A 14,217-nucleotide genomic window follows, 5' to 3' on the forward strand; every position below is an offset into this window, starting at 1 on the left:
ACCTTTTCGCCCCTGTTCACGGGTCAAACGTGCCCTGTTGCATAATGACGTGTTTACAAACAGCAAAGAGAGCACTAAGAACTCAAGTGGGAAGCAGAAAGAGTCGTAGGAGGCCTGCAGAGAAGCCCATGGCACATTCTGTTGACCAACTCATTCTCAGGCAGGTGATTCCTTCCTTATCCGCCAACTACCATGAAATACCACGAGACGCTCCAAGTTACAATCGGTGCATTGGCCGGGAATCGAACCCAGGTCAACTGGGAGCGGTTTCCCTTCCATTGAGCTTTTGTAGCAAGGCAGATAACAGTTGCTTGCAAAATCACGGGCAGTCTCTGCTTTTCCACTGAATGTGGAAGCCTGGCTCTTTCCTTCATCAAGAAGACAAGAGTAATGATGCGCTTGACTCGAGGTTGCGACTTGTAATTCCCCACCTCCAAGCGGGAAAACGCAAAGCAAACGTACCCTCAACCTGAAATTGCCATTCCTCAACCGTGGGAAGTCTTCTCATCTCCCGGTTCCTTCCCTGTTCATCGAGTGACGTCGAGCCGGCATGACGGATTCAGAACTCACAAAGTGGCACTTACCTCGGTGGTTATTTGCTTTAGATCAGGGTTGTCCAGTCTTCTCCAGAATGGGCCAGTGTGGTTGCAGGTTGTCATTCTAACCAAGCAGAAGCCACACTTTAGTCTATTGAAAGCCAAGATCAGCGGAGCCAACAATTGGAATCAGGTGTGGCTCCTGCTAGATTGGAACCAAAAGCTGAAGATTGGACAACGCTGCTTAAGACCAATCAGCATATAGACATATTTGCTTATTAAATATAAAACATTGACTATATAGATGGCTGATCGCGGAAAATGGACACCTCTCATCACAGTTTGCATGCTAGCTTGTCGCTAACAAGAGACAGACACGGAGAGACCGCATGTTCTCACCTTTTCGCCCCTGTTCACGGGTCAAACGTGCCCTGTTGCATAATGACGTGTTTACAAACAGCAAAGAGAGCACTAAGAACTCAAGTGGGAAGCAGAAAGAGTCGTAGGAGGCCTGCAGAGAAGCCTATGGCACATTCTGTTGACCAACTCATTCTCAGGTAGGTGATTCCTTCCTTTTGTGCCAACTACCATAAAGTACCTGGAGAAGCTCCAAGCCGTGGACGGGCCAAGAATTGGAGCCGGGTCAACTGCTTGGACTGGAGCTATGCTCACCACTATACCACCAATGCCACGCTGCACCATTCAGCTCTGGTGAACAAAGTGTACGTATGTGCACCACCAAAGTGCCACCGCACCGTGGTTTCTGTAGTGTAGTGGTTATCACGTTTGCCTCACACGCAAAAGGTCCCTGGTTCGAGACCGGGCAGAAACAAGCTAGAAATTCTGAACTTTGCTTTAATGACTGAGCGGTTGTCATCACTGTAGGATCAGGTCCTCTAGGAACAGCCAGAAAGCGAGACCTCCTTTACAGAGGAGATTTCCTTCTTTTGTAGCAAAGCAGTTAATATTTGCTTACCAAATGAAAGGGAGTCTCTGGTTTTCCCCAGAAAGTGGAAGCCTGGCTCTTTCGTTGCTCAACAAGACTCTGTGCGTGACTGGAAAATTTTCCGTAAAGTACTGCTCGCCGAGTTCACCTCGAGAGGTCTGCAAGAGGTCTGCGGCCGAAAAAGGCTGGGAGCGGTTTCCCTTCCATTGAGCTTTTGTAGCAAGGCAGATAACAGTTGCTTGCAAAATCACGGGCAGTCTCTGCTTTTCCACTGAATGTGGAAGCCTGGCTCTTTCCTTCATCAAGAAGACAAGAGTAATGATGCGCTTGACTCGAGGTTGCGACTTGTAATTCCCCACCCCAAGCGGGAAAACGCAAAGCAAACGTACCCTCAACCTGAAATTGCCATTCCTCAACCGTGGGAAGTCTTCTCATCTCCGGGTTCCTTCCCTGTTCATCGAGTGACGTCGAGCCGGCATGACGGATTCAGAACTCACAAAGTGGCACTTACCTCGGTGGTTATTTGCTTTAGATCAGGGTTGTCCAGTCTTCTCCAGAATGGGCCAGTGTGGTTGCAGGTTGTCATTCTAACCAAGCAGAAGCCACACTTTAGTCTATTGAAAGCCAAGATCAGCGGAGCCAACAATTGGAATCAGGTGTGGCTCCTGCTAGATTGGAACCAAAAGCTGAAGATTGGACAACGCTGCTTAAGACCAATCAGCATATAGACATATTTGCTTATAAAATATAAAACATTGACTATATAGATGGCTGATCGCGGAAAATGTACACCTCTCATCACAGTTTGCATGCTAGCTTGTCGCTAACAAGAGACAGACACGGAGAGACCGCATGTTCTCACCTTTTCGCCCCTGTTCACGGGTCAAACGTGCCCTGTTGCATAATGACGTGTTTACAAACAGCAAAGAGAGCACTAAGAACTCAAGTGGGAAGCAGAAAGAGTCGTAGGAGGCCTGCAGAGAAGCCCATGGCACATTCTGTTGACCAACTCATTCTCAGGCAGGTGATTCCTTCCTTATCCGCCAACTACCATGAAATACCACGAGACGCTCCAAGTTACAATCGGTGCATTGGCCGGGAATCGAACCCAGGTCAACTGGGAGCGGTTTCCCTTCCATTGAGCTTTTGTAGCAAGGCAGATAACAGTTGCTTGCAAAATCACGGGCAGTCTCTGCTTTTCCACTGAATGTGGAAGCCTGGCTCTTTCCTTCATCAAGAAGACAAGAGTAATGATGCGCTTGACTCGAGGTTGCGACTTGTAATTCCCCACCTCCAAGCGGGAAAACGCAAAGCAAACGTACCCTCAACCTGAAATTGCCATTCCTCAACCGTGGGAAGTCTTCTCATCTCCCGGTTCCTTCCCTGTTCATCGAGTGACGTCGAGCCGGCATGACGGATTCAGAACTCACAAAGTGGCACTTACCTCGGTGGTTATTTGCTTTAGATCAGGGTTGTCCAGTCTTCTCCAGAATGGGCCAGTGTGGTTGCAGGTTGTCATTCTAACCAAGCAGAAGCCACACTTTAGTCTATTGAAAGCCAAGATCAGCGGAGCCAACAATTGGAATCAGGTGTGGCTCCTGCTAGATTGGAACCAAAAGCTGAAGATTGGACAACGCTGCTTAAGACCAATCAGCATATAGACATATTTGCTTATAAAATATAAAACATTGACTATATAGATGGCTGATCGCGGAAAATGTACACCTCTCATCACAGTTTGCATGCTAGCTTGTCGCTAACAAGAGACAGACACGGAGAGACCGCATGTTCTCACCTTTTCGCCCCTGTTCACGGGTCAAACGTGCCCTGTTGCATAATGACGTGTTTACAAACAGCAAAGAGAGCACTAAGAACTCAAGTGGGAAGCAGAAAGAGTCGTAGGAGGCCTGCAGAGAAGCCCATGGCACATTCTGTTGACCAACTCATTCTCAGGCAGGTGATTCCTTCCTTATCCGCCAACTACCATGAAATACCACGAGACGCTCCAAGTTACAATCGGTGCATTGGCCGGGAATCGAACCCAGGTCAACTGGGAGCGGTTTCCCTTCCATTGAGCTTTTGTAGCAAGGCAGATAACAGTTGCTTGCAAAATCACGGGCAGTCTCTGCTTTTCCACTGAATGTGGAAGCCTGGCTCTTTCCTTCATCAAGAAGACAAGAGTAATGATGCGCTTGACTCGAGGTTGCGACTTGTAATTCCCCACCTCCAAGCGGGAAAACGCAAAGCAAACGTACCCTCAACCTGAAATTGCCATTCCTCAACCGTGGGAAGTCTTCTCATCTCCGGGTTCCTTCCCTGTTCATCGAGTGACGTCGAGCCGGCATGACGGATTCAGAACTCACAAAGTGGCACTTACCTCGGTGGTTATTTGCTTTAGATCAGGGTTGTCCAGTCTTCTCCAGAATGGGCCAGTGTGGTTGCAGGTTGTCATTCTAACCAAGCAGAAGCCACACTTTAGTCTATTGAAAGCCAAGATCAGCGGAGCCAACAATTGGAATCAGGTGTGGCTCCTGCTAGATTGGAACCAAAAGCTGAAGATTGGACAACGCTGCTTAAGACCAATCAGCATATAGACATATTTGCTTATAAAATATAAAACATTGACTATATAGATGGCTGATCGCGGAAAATGTACACCTCTCATCACAGTTTGCATGCTAGCTTGTCGCTAACAAGAGACAGACACGGAGAGACCGCATGTTCTCACCTTTTCGCCCCTGTTCACGGGTCAAACGTGCCCTGTTGCATAATGACGTGTTTACAAACAGCAAAGAGAGCACTAAGAACTCAAGTGGGAAGCAGAAAGAGTCGTAGGAGGCCTGCAGAGAAGCCCATGGCACATTCTGTTGACCAACTCATTCTCAGGCAGGTGATTCCTTCCTTATCCGCCAACTACCATGAAATACCACGAGACGCTCCAAGTTACAATCGGTGCATTGGCCGGGAATCGAACCCAGGTCAACTGGGAGCGGTTTCCCTTCCATTGAGCTTTTGTAGCAAGGCAGATAACAGTTGCTTGCAAAATCACGGGCAGTCTCTGCTTTTCCACTGAATGTGGAAGCCTGGCTCTTTCCTTCATCAAGAAGACAAGAGTAATGATGCGCTTGACTCGAGGTTGCGACTTGTAATTCCCCACCTCCAAGCGGGAAAACGCAAAGCAAACGTACCCTCAACCTGAAATTGCCATTCCTCAACCGTGGGAAGTCTTCTCATCTCCCGGTTCCTTCCCTGTTCATCGAGTGACGTCGAGCCGGCATGACGGATTCAGAACTCACAAAGTGGCACTTACCTCGGTGGTTATTTGCTTTAGATCAGGGTTGTCCAGTCTTCTCCAGAATGGGCCAGTGTGGTTGCAGGTTGTCATTCTAACCAAGCAGAAGCCACACTTTAGTCTATTGAAAGCCAAGATCAGCGGAGCCAACAATTGGAATCAGGTGTGGCTCCTGCTAGATTGGAACCAAAAGCTGAAGATTGGACAACGCTGCTTAAGACCAATCAGCATATAGACATATTTGCTTATTAAATATAAAACATTGACTATATAGATGGCTGATCGCGGAAAATGTACACCTCTCATCACAGTTTGCATGCTAGCTTGTCGCTAACAAGAGACAGACACGGAGAGACCGCATGTTCTCACCTTTTCGCCCCTGTTCACGGGTCAAACGTGCCCTGTTGCATAATGACGTGTTTACAAACAGCAAAGAGAGCACTAAGAACTCAAGTGGGAAGCAGAAAGAGTCGTAGGAGGCCTGCAGAGAAGCCCATGGCACATTCTGTTGACCAACTCATTCTCAGGCAGGTGATTCCTTCCTTATCCGCCAACTACCATGAAATACCACGAGACGCTCCAAGTTACAATCGGTGCATTGGCCGGGAATCGAACCCAGGTCAACTGGGAGCGGTTTCCCTTCCATTGAGCTTTTGTAGCAAGGCAGATAACAGTTGCTTGCAAAATCACGGGCAGTCTCTGCTTTTCCACTGAATGTGGAAGCCTGGCTCTTTCCTTCATCAAGAAGACAAGAGTAATGATGCGCTTGACTCGAGGTTGCGACTTGTAATTCCCCACCTCCAAGCGGGAAAACGCAAAGCAAACGTACCCTCAACCTGAAATTGCCATTCCTCAACCGTGGGAAGTCTTCTCATCTCCCGGTTCCTTCCCTGTTCATCGAGTGACGTCGAGCCGGCATGACGGATTCAGAACTCACAAAGTGGCACTTACCTCGGTGGTTATTTGCTTTAGATCAGGGTTGTCCAGTCTTCTCCAGAATGGGCCAGTGTGGTTGCAGGTTGTCATTCTAACCAAGCAGAAGCCACACTTTAGTCTATTGAAAGCCAAGATCAGCGGAGCCAACAATTGGAATCAGGTGTGGCTCCTGCTAGATTGGAACCAAAAGCTGAAGATTGGACAACGCTGCTTAAGACCAATCAGCATATAGACATATTTGCTTATAAAATATAAAACATTGACTATATAGATGGCTGATCGCGGAAAATGTACACCTCTCATCACAGTTTGCATGCTAGCTTGTCGCTAACAAGAGACAGACACGGAGAGACCGCATGTTCTCACCTTTTCGCCCCTGTTCACGGGTCAAACGTGCCCTGTTGCATAATGACGTGTTTACAAACAGCAAAGAGAGCACTAAGAACTCAAGTGGGAAGCAGAAAGAGTCGTAGGAGGCCTGCAGAGAAGCCCATGGCACATTCTGTTGACCAACTCATTCTCAGGCAGGTGATTCCTTCCTTATCCGCCAACTACCATGAAATACCACGAGACGCTCCAAGTTACAATCGGTGCATTGGCCGGGAATCGAACCCAGGTCAACTGGGAGCGGTTTCCCTTCCATTGAGCTTTTGTAGCAAGGCAGATAACAGTTGCTTGCAAAATCACGGGCAGTCTCTGCTTTTCCACTGAATGTGGAAGCCTGGCTCTTTCCTTCATCAAGAAGACAAGAGTAATGATGCGCTTGACTCGAGGTTGCGACTTGTAATTCCCCACCCCCAAGCGGGAAAACGCAAAGCAAACGTACCCTCAACCTGAAATTGCCATTCCTCAACCGTGGGAAGTCTTCTCATCTCCGGGTTCCTTCCCTGTTCATCGAGTGACGTCGAGCCGGCATGACGGATTCAGAACTCACAAAGTGGCACTTACCTCGGTGGTTATTTGCTTTAGATCAGGGTTGTCCAGTCTTCTCCAGAATGGGCCAGTGTGGTTGCAGGTTGTCATTCTAACCAAGCAGAAGCCACACTTTAGTCTATTGAAAGCCAAGATCAGCGGAGCCAACAATTGGAATCAGGTGTGGCTCCTGCTAGATTGGAACCAAAAGCTGAAGATTGGACAACGCTGCTTAAGACCAATCAGCATATAGACATATTTGCTTATAAAATATAAAACATTGACTATATAGATGGCTGATCGCGGAAAATGTACACCTCTCATCACAGTTTGCATGCTAGCTTGTCGCTAACAAGAGACAGACACGGAGAGACCGCATGTTCTCACCTTTTCGCCCCTGTTCACGGGTCAAACGTGCCCTGTTGCATAATGACGTGTTTACAAACAGCAAAGAGAGCACTAAGAACTCAAGTGGGAAGCAGAAAGAGTCGTAGGAGGCCTGCAGAGAAGCCCATGGCACATTCTGTTGACCAACTCATTCTCAGGCAGGTGATTCCTTCCTTATCCGCCAACTACCATGAAATACCACGAGACGCTCCAAGTTACAATCGGTGCATTGGCCGGGAATCGAACCCAGGTCAACTGGGAGCGGTTTCCCTTCCATTGAGCTTTTGTAGCAAGGCAGATAACAGTTGCTTGCAAAATCACGGGCAGTCTCTGCTTTTCCACTGAATGTGGAAGCCTGGCTCTTTCCTTCATCAAGAAGACAAGAGTAATGATGCGCTTGACTCGAGGTTGCGACTTGTAATTCCCCACCTCCAAGCGGGAAAACGCAAAGCAAACGTACCCTCAACCTGAAATTGCCATTCCTCAACCGTGGGAAGTCTTCTCATCTCCCGGTTCCTTCCCTGTTCATCGAGTGACGTCGAGCCGGCATGACGGATTCAGAACTCACAAAGTGGCACTTACCTCGGTGGTTATTTGCTTTAGATCAGGGTTGTCCAGTCTTCTCCAGAATGGGCCAGTGTGGTTGCAGGTTGTCATTCTAACCAAGCAGAAGCCACACTTTAGTCTATTGAAAGCCAAGATCAGCGGAGCCAACAATTGGAATCAGGTGTGGCTCCTGCTAGATTGGAACCAAAAGCTGAAGATTGGACAACGCTGCTTAAGACCAATCAGCATATAGACATATTTGCTTATTAAATATAAAACATTGACTATATAGATGGCTGATCGCGGAAAATGGACACCTCTCATCACAGTTTGCATGCTAGCTTGTCGCTAACAAGAGACAGACACGGAGAGACCGCATGTTCTCACCTTTTCGCCCCTGTTCACGGGTCAAACGTGCCCTGTTGCATAATGACGTGTTTACAAACAGCAAAGAGAGCACTAAGAACTCAAGTGGGAAGCAGAAAGAGTCGTAGGAGGCCTGCAGAGAAGCCTATGGCACATTCTGTTGACCAACTCATTCTCAGGTAGGTGATTCCTTCCTTTTGTGCCAACTACCATAAAGTACCTGGAGAAGCTCCAAGCCGTGGACGGGCCAAGAATTGAAGCCGGGTCAACTGCTTGGACTGGAGCTATGCTCACCACTATACCACCAATGCCACGCTGCACCATTCAGCTCTGGTGAACAAAGTGTACGTATGTGCACCACCAAAGTGCCACCGCACCGTGGTTTCTGTAGTGTAGTGGTTATCACGTTTGCCTCACACGCAAAAGGTCCCTGGTTCGAGACCGGGCAGAAACAAGCTAGAAATTCTGAACTTTGCTTTAATGACTGAGCGGTTGTCATCACTGTAGGATCAGGTCCTCTAGGAACAGCCAGAAAGCGAGACCTCCTTTACAGAGGAGATTTCCTTCTTTTGTAGCAAAGCAGTTAATATTTGCTTACCAAATGAAAGGGAGTCTCTGGTTTTCCCCAGAAAGTGGAAGCCTGGCTCTTTCGTTGCTCAACAAGACTCTGTGCGTGACTGGAAAATTTTCCGTAAAGTACTGCTCGCCGAGTTCACCTCGAGAGGTCTGCAAGAGGTCTGCGGCCGAAAAAGGCTGGGAGCGGTTTCCCTTCCATTGAGCTTTTGTAGCAAGGCAGATAACAGTTGCTTGCAAAATCACGGGCAGTCTCTGCTTTTCCACTGAATGTGGAAGCCTGGCTCTTTCCTTCATCAAGAAGACAAGAGTAATGATGCGCTTGACCTCGAGGTTGCAACTTGTAATTCCCCACCTCCAAGCGGGAAAACGCAAAGCAAACGTACCCTCAACCTGAAATTGCCATTCCTCAACCGTGGGAAGTCTTCTCATCTCCCGGTTCCTTCCCTGTTCATCGAGTGACGTCGAGCCGGCATGACGGATTCAGAACTCACAAAGTGGCACTTACCTCGGTGGTTATTTGCTTTAGATCAGGGTTGTCCAGTCTTCTCCAGAATGGGCCAGTGTGGTTGCAGGTTGTCATTCTAACCAAGCAGAAGCCACACTTTAGTCTATTGAAAGCCAAGATCAGCGGAGCCAACAATTGGAATCAGGTGTGGCTCCTGCTAGATTGGAATCAAAAGCTGAAGATTGGACACGCTGCTTAAGACCAATCAGCATATAGACATATTTGCTTATTAAATATAAAACATTGACTATATAGATGGCTGATCGCGGAAAATGGACACCTCTCATCACAGTTTGCATGCTAGCTTGTCGCTAACAAGAGACAGACACGGAGAGACCGCATGTTCTCACCTTTTCGCCCCTGTTCACGGGTCAAACGTGCCCTGTTGCATAATGACGTGTTTACAAACAGCAAAGAGAGCACTAAGACTCAAGTGGGAAGCAGAAAGAGTCCGTAGGAGGCCTGCAGAGAAGCCCATGGCACATTCTGTTGACCAACTCATTCTCAGGCAGGTGATTCCTTCCTTATCCGCCAACTACCATGAAAATACCACGAGACGCTCCAAGTTACAATCGGTGCATTGGCCGGGAATCGAACCCAGGTCAACTGGGAGCGGTTTCCCTTCCATTGAGCTTTTGTAGCAAGGCAGATAACAGTTGCTTGCAAAATCACGGGCAGTCTCTGCTTTTCCACTGAATGTGGAAGCCTGGCTCTTTCCTTCATCAAGAAGACAAGAGTAATGATGCGCTTGACTCGAGGTTGCGACTTGTAATTCCCCACCCCCAAGCGGGAAAACGCAAAGCAAACGTACGCCTCAACCTGAAATTGCCATTCCTCAACCGTGGGAAGTCTTCTCATCTCCGGGTTCCTTCCCTGTTCATCGAGTGACGTCGAGCCGGCATGACGGATTCAGAACCCACAAAGTGGCACTTACCTCGGTGGTTATTTGCTTTAGATCATGGTTGTCCAGTCTTCTCCAGAATGGGCCAGTGTGGTTGCAGGTTGTCATTCTAACCAAGCAGAAGCCACACTTTAGTCTATTGAAAGGCAAGATCAGCGGAGCCAACAATTGGAATCAGGTGTGGCTCCTGCTAGATTGGAACCAAAAGCTGAAGATTGGACAACGCTGCTTAAGACCAATCAGCATATAGACATATTTGCTTATAAATATAAAACATTGACTATATAGATGGCTGATCGCGGAAAATGTACACCTCTCATCACAGTTTGCATGCTAGCTTGTCGCTAACAAGAGACAGACACGGAGAGACCGCATGTTCTCACCTTTTCGCCCCTGTTCACGGGTCAAACGTGCCCTGTTGCATAATGACGTGTTTACAAAACAGCAAAGAGAGCACTAAGAACTCAAGTGGGAAGCAGAAAGAGTCGTAGGAGGCCTGCAGAGAAGCCCATGGCACATTCTGTTGACCAACTCATTCTCAGGCAGGTGATTCCTTCCTTATCCGCCAACTACCATGAAATACCACGAGACGCTCCAAGTTACAATCGGTGCATTGGCCGGGAATCGAACCCAGGTCAACTGGGGAGCGGTTTCCCTTCCATTGAGCTTTTGTAGGCAAGGCAGATAACAGTTGCTTGCAAAATCACGGGCAGTCTCTGCTTTTCCACTGAATGTGGAAGCCTGGCTCTTTCCTTCATCAAGAAGACAAGAGTAATGATGCGCTTGACCTCGAGGTTGCGACTTGTAATTCCCACCTCCCAAGCGGGAAAACGCAAAGCAAACGTACCCTCAACCTGAAATTGCCATTCCTCAACCGTGGGAAGTCTTCTCATCTCCCGGTTCCTTCCCTGTTCATCGAGTGACGTCGAGCCGGCATGACGGATTCAGAACTCACAAAGTGCACTTACCTCGGTGGTTATTTGCTTTAGATCAGGGTTGTCCAGTCTTCTCCAGAATGGGCCAGTGTGGGTTGCAGGTTGTCATTCTAACCAAGCAGAAGCCACACTTTAGTCTATTGAAAGCCAAGATCAGCGGAGCCAACAATTGGAATCAGGTGTGGCTCCTGCTAGATTGGAACCAAAAGCTGAAGATTGGACAACGCTGCTTAAGACCAATCAGCATATAGACATATTTGCTTATAAAATATAAAACATTGACTATATAGATGGCTGATGGCGGAAAATGTACACCTCTCATCACAGTTTGCATGCTAGCTTGTCGCTAACAAGAGACAGACACGGAGAGACCGCATGTTCTCACCTTTTCGCCCCTGTTCACGGGGTCAAACGTGCCCTGTTGCATAATGACGTGTTTACAAACAGCAAAGAGAGCACTAGAACTCAAGTGGGAAGCAGAAAGAGTCGTAGGAGGCCTGCAGAGAAGCCCATGGCACATTCTGTTGACCAACTCATTCTCAGGCAGGTGATTCCTTCCTTATCCGCCAACTACCATGAAATACCACGAGACGCTCCAAGTTACAATCGGTGCATTGGCCGGGAATCGAACCCAGGTCAACTGGGAGCGGTTTCCCTTCCATTGAGCTTTTGTAGCAAGGCAGATAACAGTTGCTTGCAAAATCACGGGCAGTCTCTGCTTTTCCACTGAATGTGGAAGCCTGGCTCTTTCCTTCATCAAGAAGACAAGAGTAATGATGCGCTTGACTCGAGGTTGCGACTTGTAATTCCCCACCTCCAAGCGGGAAAACGCAAAGCAAACGTACCCTCAACCTGAAATTGCCATTCCTCAACCGTGGGAAGTCTTCTCATCTCCCGGTTCCTTCCCTGTTCATCGAGTGACGTCGAGCCGGCATGACGGATTCAGAACTCACAAAGTGGCACTTACCTCGGTGGTTATTTGCTTTAGATCAGGGTTGTCCAGTCTTCTCCAGAATGGGCCAGTGTGGTTGCAGGTTGTCATTCTAACCAAGCAGAAGCCACACTTTAGTCTATTGAAAGCCAAGATCAGCGGAGCCAACAATTGGAATCAGGTGTGGCTCCTGCTAGATTGGAACCAAAAGCTGAAGATTGGACAACGCTGCTTAAGACCAATCAGCATATAGACATATTTGCTTATTAAATATAAAACATTGACTATATAGATGGCTGATCGCGGAAAATGGACACCTCTCATCACAGTTTGCATGCTAGCTTGTCGCTAACAAGAGACAGACACGGAGAGACCGCATGTTCTCACCTTTTCGCCCCTGTTCACGGGTCAAACGTGCCCTGTTGCATAATGACGTGTTTACAAACAGCAAAGAGAGCACTAAGAACTCAAGTGGGAAGCAGAAAGAGTCGTAGGAGGCCTGCAGAGAAGCCTATGGCACATTCTGTTGACCAACTCATTCTCAGGTAGGTGATTCCTTCCTTTTGTGCCAACTACCATAAAGTACCTGGAGAAGCTCCAAGCCGTGGACGGGCCAAGAATTGGAGCCGGGTCAACTGCTTGGACTGGAGCTATGCTCACCACTATACCACCAATGCCACGCTGCACCATTCAGCTCTGGTGAACAAAGTGTACGTATGTGCACCACCAAAGTGCCACCGCACCGTGGTTTCTGTAGTGTAGTGGTTATCACGTTTGCCTCACACGCAAAAGGTCCCTGGTTCGAGACCGGGCAGAAACAAGCTAGAAATTCTGAACTTTGCTTTAATGACTGAGCGGTTGTCATCACTGTAGGATCAGGTCCTCTAGGAACAGCTAGAAAGCGAGACCTCCTTTACAGAGGAGATTTCCTTCTTTTGTAGCAAAGCAGTTAATATTTGCTTACCAAATGAAGGGAGTCTCTGGTTTTCCCCAGAAAGTGGAAGCCTGGCTCTTTCGTTGCTCAACAAGACTCTGTGCGTGACTGGAAAATTTTCCGTAAAGTACTGCTCGCCGAGTTCACCTCGAGAGGTCTGCAAGAGGTCTGCGGCCGAAAAAGGCTGGGAGCGGTTTCCCTTCCATTGAGCTTTTGTAGCAAGGCAGATAACAGTTGCTTGCAAAATCACGGGCAGTCTCTGCTTTTCCACTGAATGTGGAAGCCTGGCTCTTTCCTTCATCAAGAAGACAAGAGTAATGATGCGCTTGACTCGAGGTTGCGACTTGTAATTCCCCACCCCCAAGCGGGAAAACGCAAAGCAAACGTACCCTCAACCGTGAAATTGCCATTCCTCAACCGTGGGAAGTCTTCTCATCTCCGGGTTCCTTCCCTGTTCATCGAGTGACGTCGAGCCGGCATGACGGATTCAGAACTCACAAAGTGGCACTTACCTCGGTGGTTATTTGCTTTAGATCAGGGTTGTCCAGTCTTCTCCAGAATGGGCCAGTGTGGTTGCAGGTTGTCATTCTAACCAAGCAGAAGCCACACTTTAGTCTATTGAAAGCCAAGATCAGCGGAGCCAACAATTGGAATCAGGTGTGGCTCCTGCTAGATTGGAATCAAAAGCTGAAGATTGGACAACGCTGCTTAAGACCAATCAGCATATAGACATATTTGCTTATTAAATATAAAACATTGACTATATAGATGGCTGATCGCGGAAAATGGACACCTCTCATCACAGTTTGCATGCTAGCTTGTCGCTAACAAGAGACAGACACGGAGAGACCGCATGTTCTCACCTTTTCGCCCCTGTTCACGGGTCAAACGTGCCCTGTTGCATAATGACGTGTTTACAAACAGCAAAGAGAGCACTAAGAACTCAAGTGGGAAGCAGAAAGAGTCGTAGGAGGCCTGCAGAGAAGCCCATGGCACATTCTGTTGACCAACTCATTCTCAGGCAGGTGATTCCTTCCTTATCCGCCAACTACCATGAAATACCACGAGACGCTCCAAGTTACAATCGGTGCATTGGCCGGGAATCGAACCCAGGTCAACTGGGAGCGGTTTCCCTTCCATTGAGCTTTTGTAGCAAGGCAGATAACAGTTGCTTGCAAAATCACGGGCAGTCTCTGCTTTTCCACTGAATGTGGAAGCCTGGCTCTTTCCTTCATCAAGAAGACAAGAGTAATGATGCGCTTGACTCGAGGTTGCGACTTGTAATTCCCCACCCCCAAGCGGGAAAACGCAAAGCAAACGTACCCTCAACCTGAAATTGCCATTCCTCAACCGTGGGAAGTCTTCTCATCTCCGGGTTCCTTCCCTGTTCATCGAGTGACGTCGAGCCGGCATGACGGATTCAGAACTCACAAAGTGGCACTTACCTCGGTGGTTATTTGCTTTAGATCAGGGTTGTCCAGTCTTCTCCAGAATGGGCCAGTGTGGTTGCAGGT

General features: G+C 48.2%; 3 non-coding genes across 3 annotated transcripts; all 3 read left to right on the forward strand.

The window, feature by feature from the left end:
• Positions 1-1,295: 1,295 nt before the first annotated feature.
• Positions 1,296-1,368, forward strand: trnav-cac (transfer RNA valine (anticodon CAC)). Its single transcript has one exon. It is a non-coding gene; the product is annotated as a tRNA-Val (tRNA).
• Positions 1,369-8,302: 6,934 nt separating this feature from the next.
• Positions 8,303-8,375, forward strand: trnav-cac (transfer RNA valine (anticodon CAC)). Its single transcript has one exon. It is a non-coding gene; the product is annotated as a tRNA-Val (tRNA).
• Positions 8,376-12,516: 4,141 nt separating this feature from the next.
• trnav-cac (transfer RNA valine (anticodon CAC)) lies at positions 12,517-12,589 on the forward strand. Its single transcript has one exon. It is a non-coding gene; the product is annotated as a tRNA-Val (tRNA).
• Positions 12,590-14,217: the final 1,628 nt, after the last annotated feature.

This window comes from Ictalurus punctatus, unplaced genomic scaffold (genome assembly GCF_001660625.3).
Source record: "Ictalurus punctatus breed USDA103 unplaced genomic scaffold, Coco_2.0 tig00064117, whole genome shotgun sequence".
Lineage (NCBI taxonomy): Eukaryota > Metazoa > Chordata > Actinopteri > Siluriformes > Ictaluridae > Ictalurus > Ictalurus punctatus.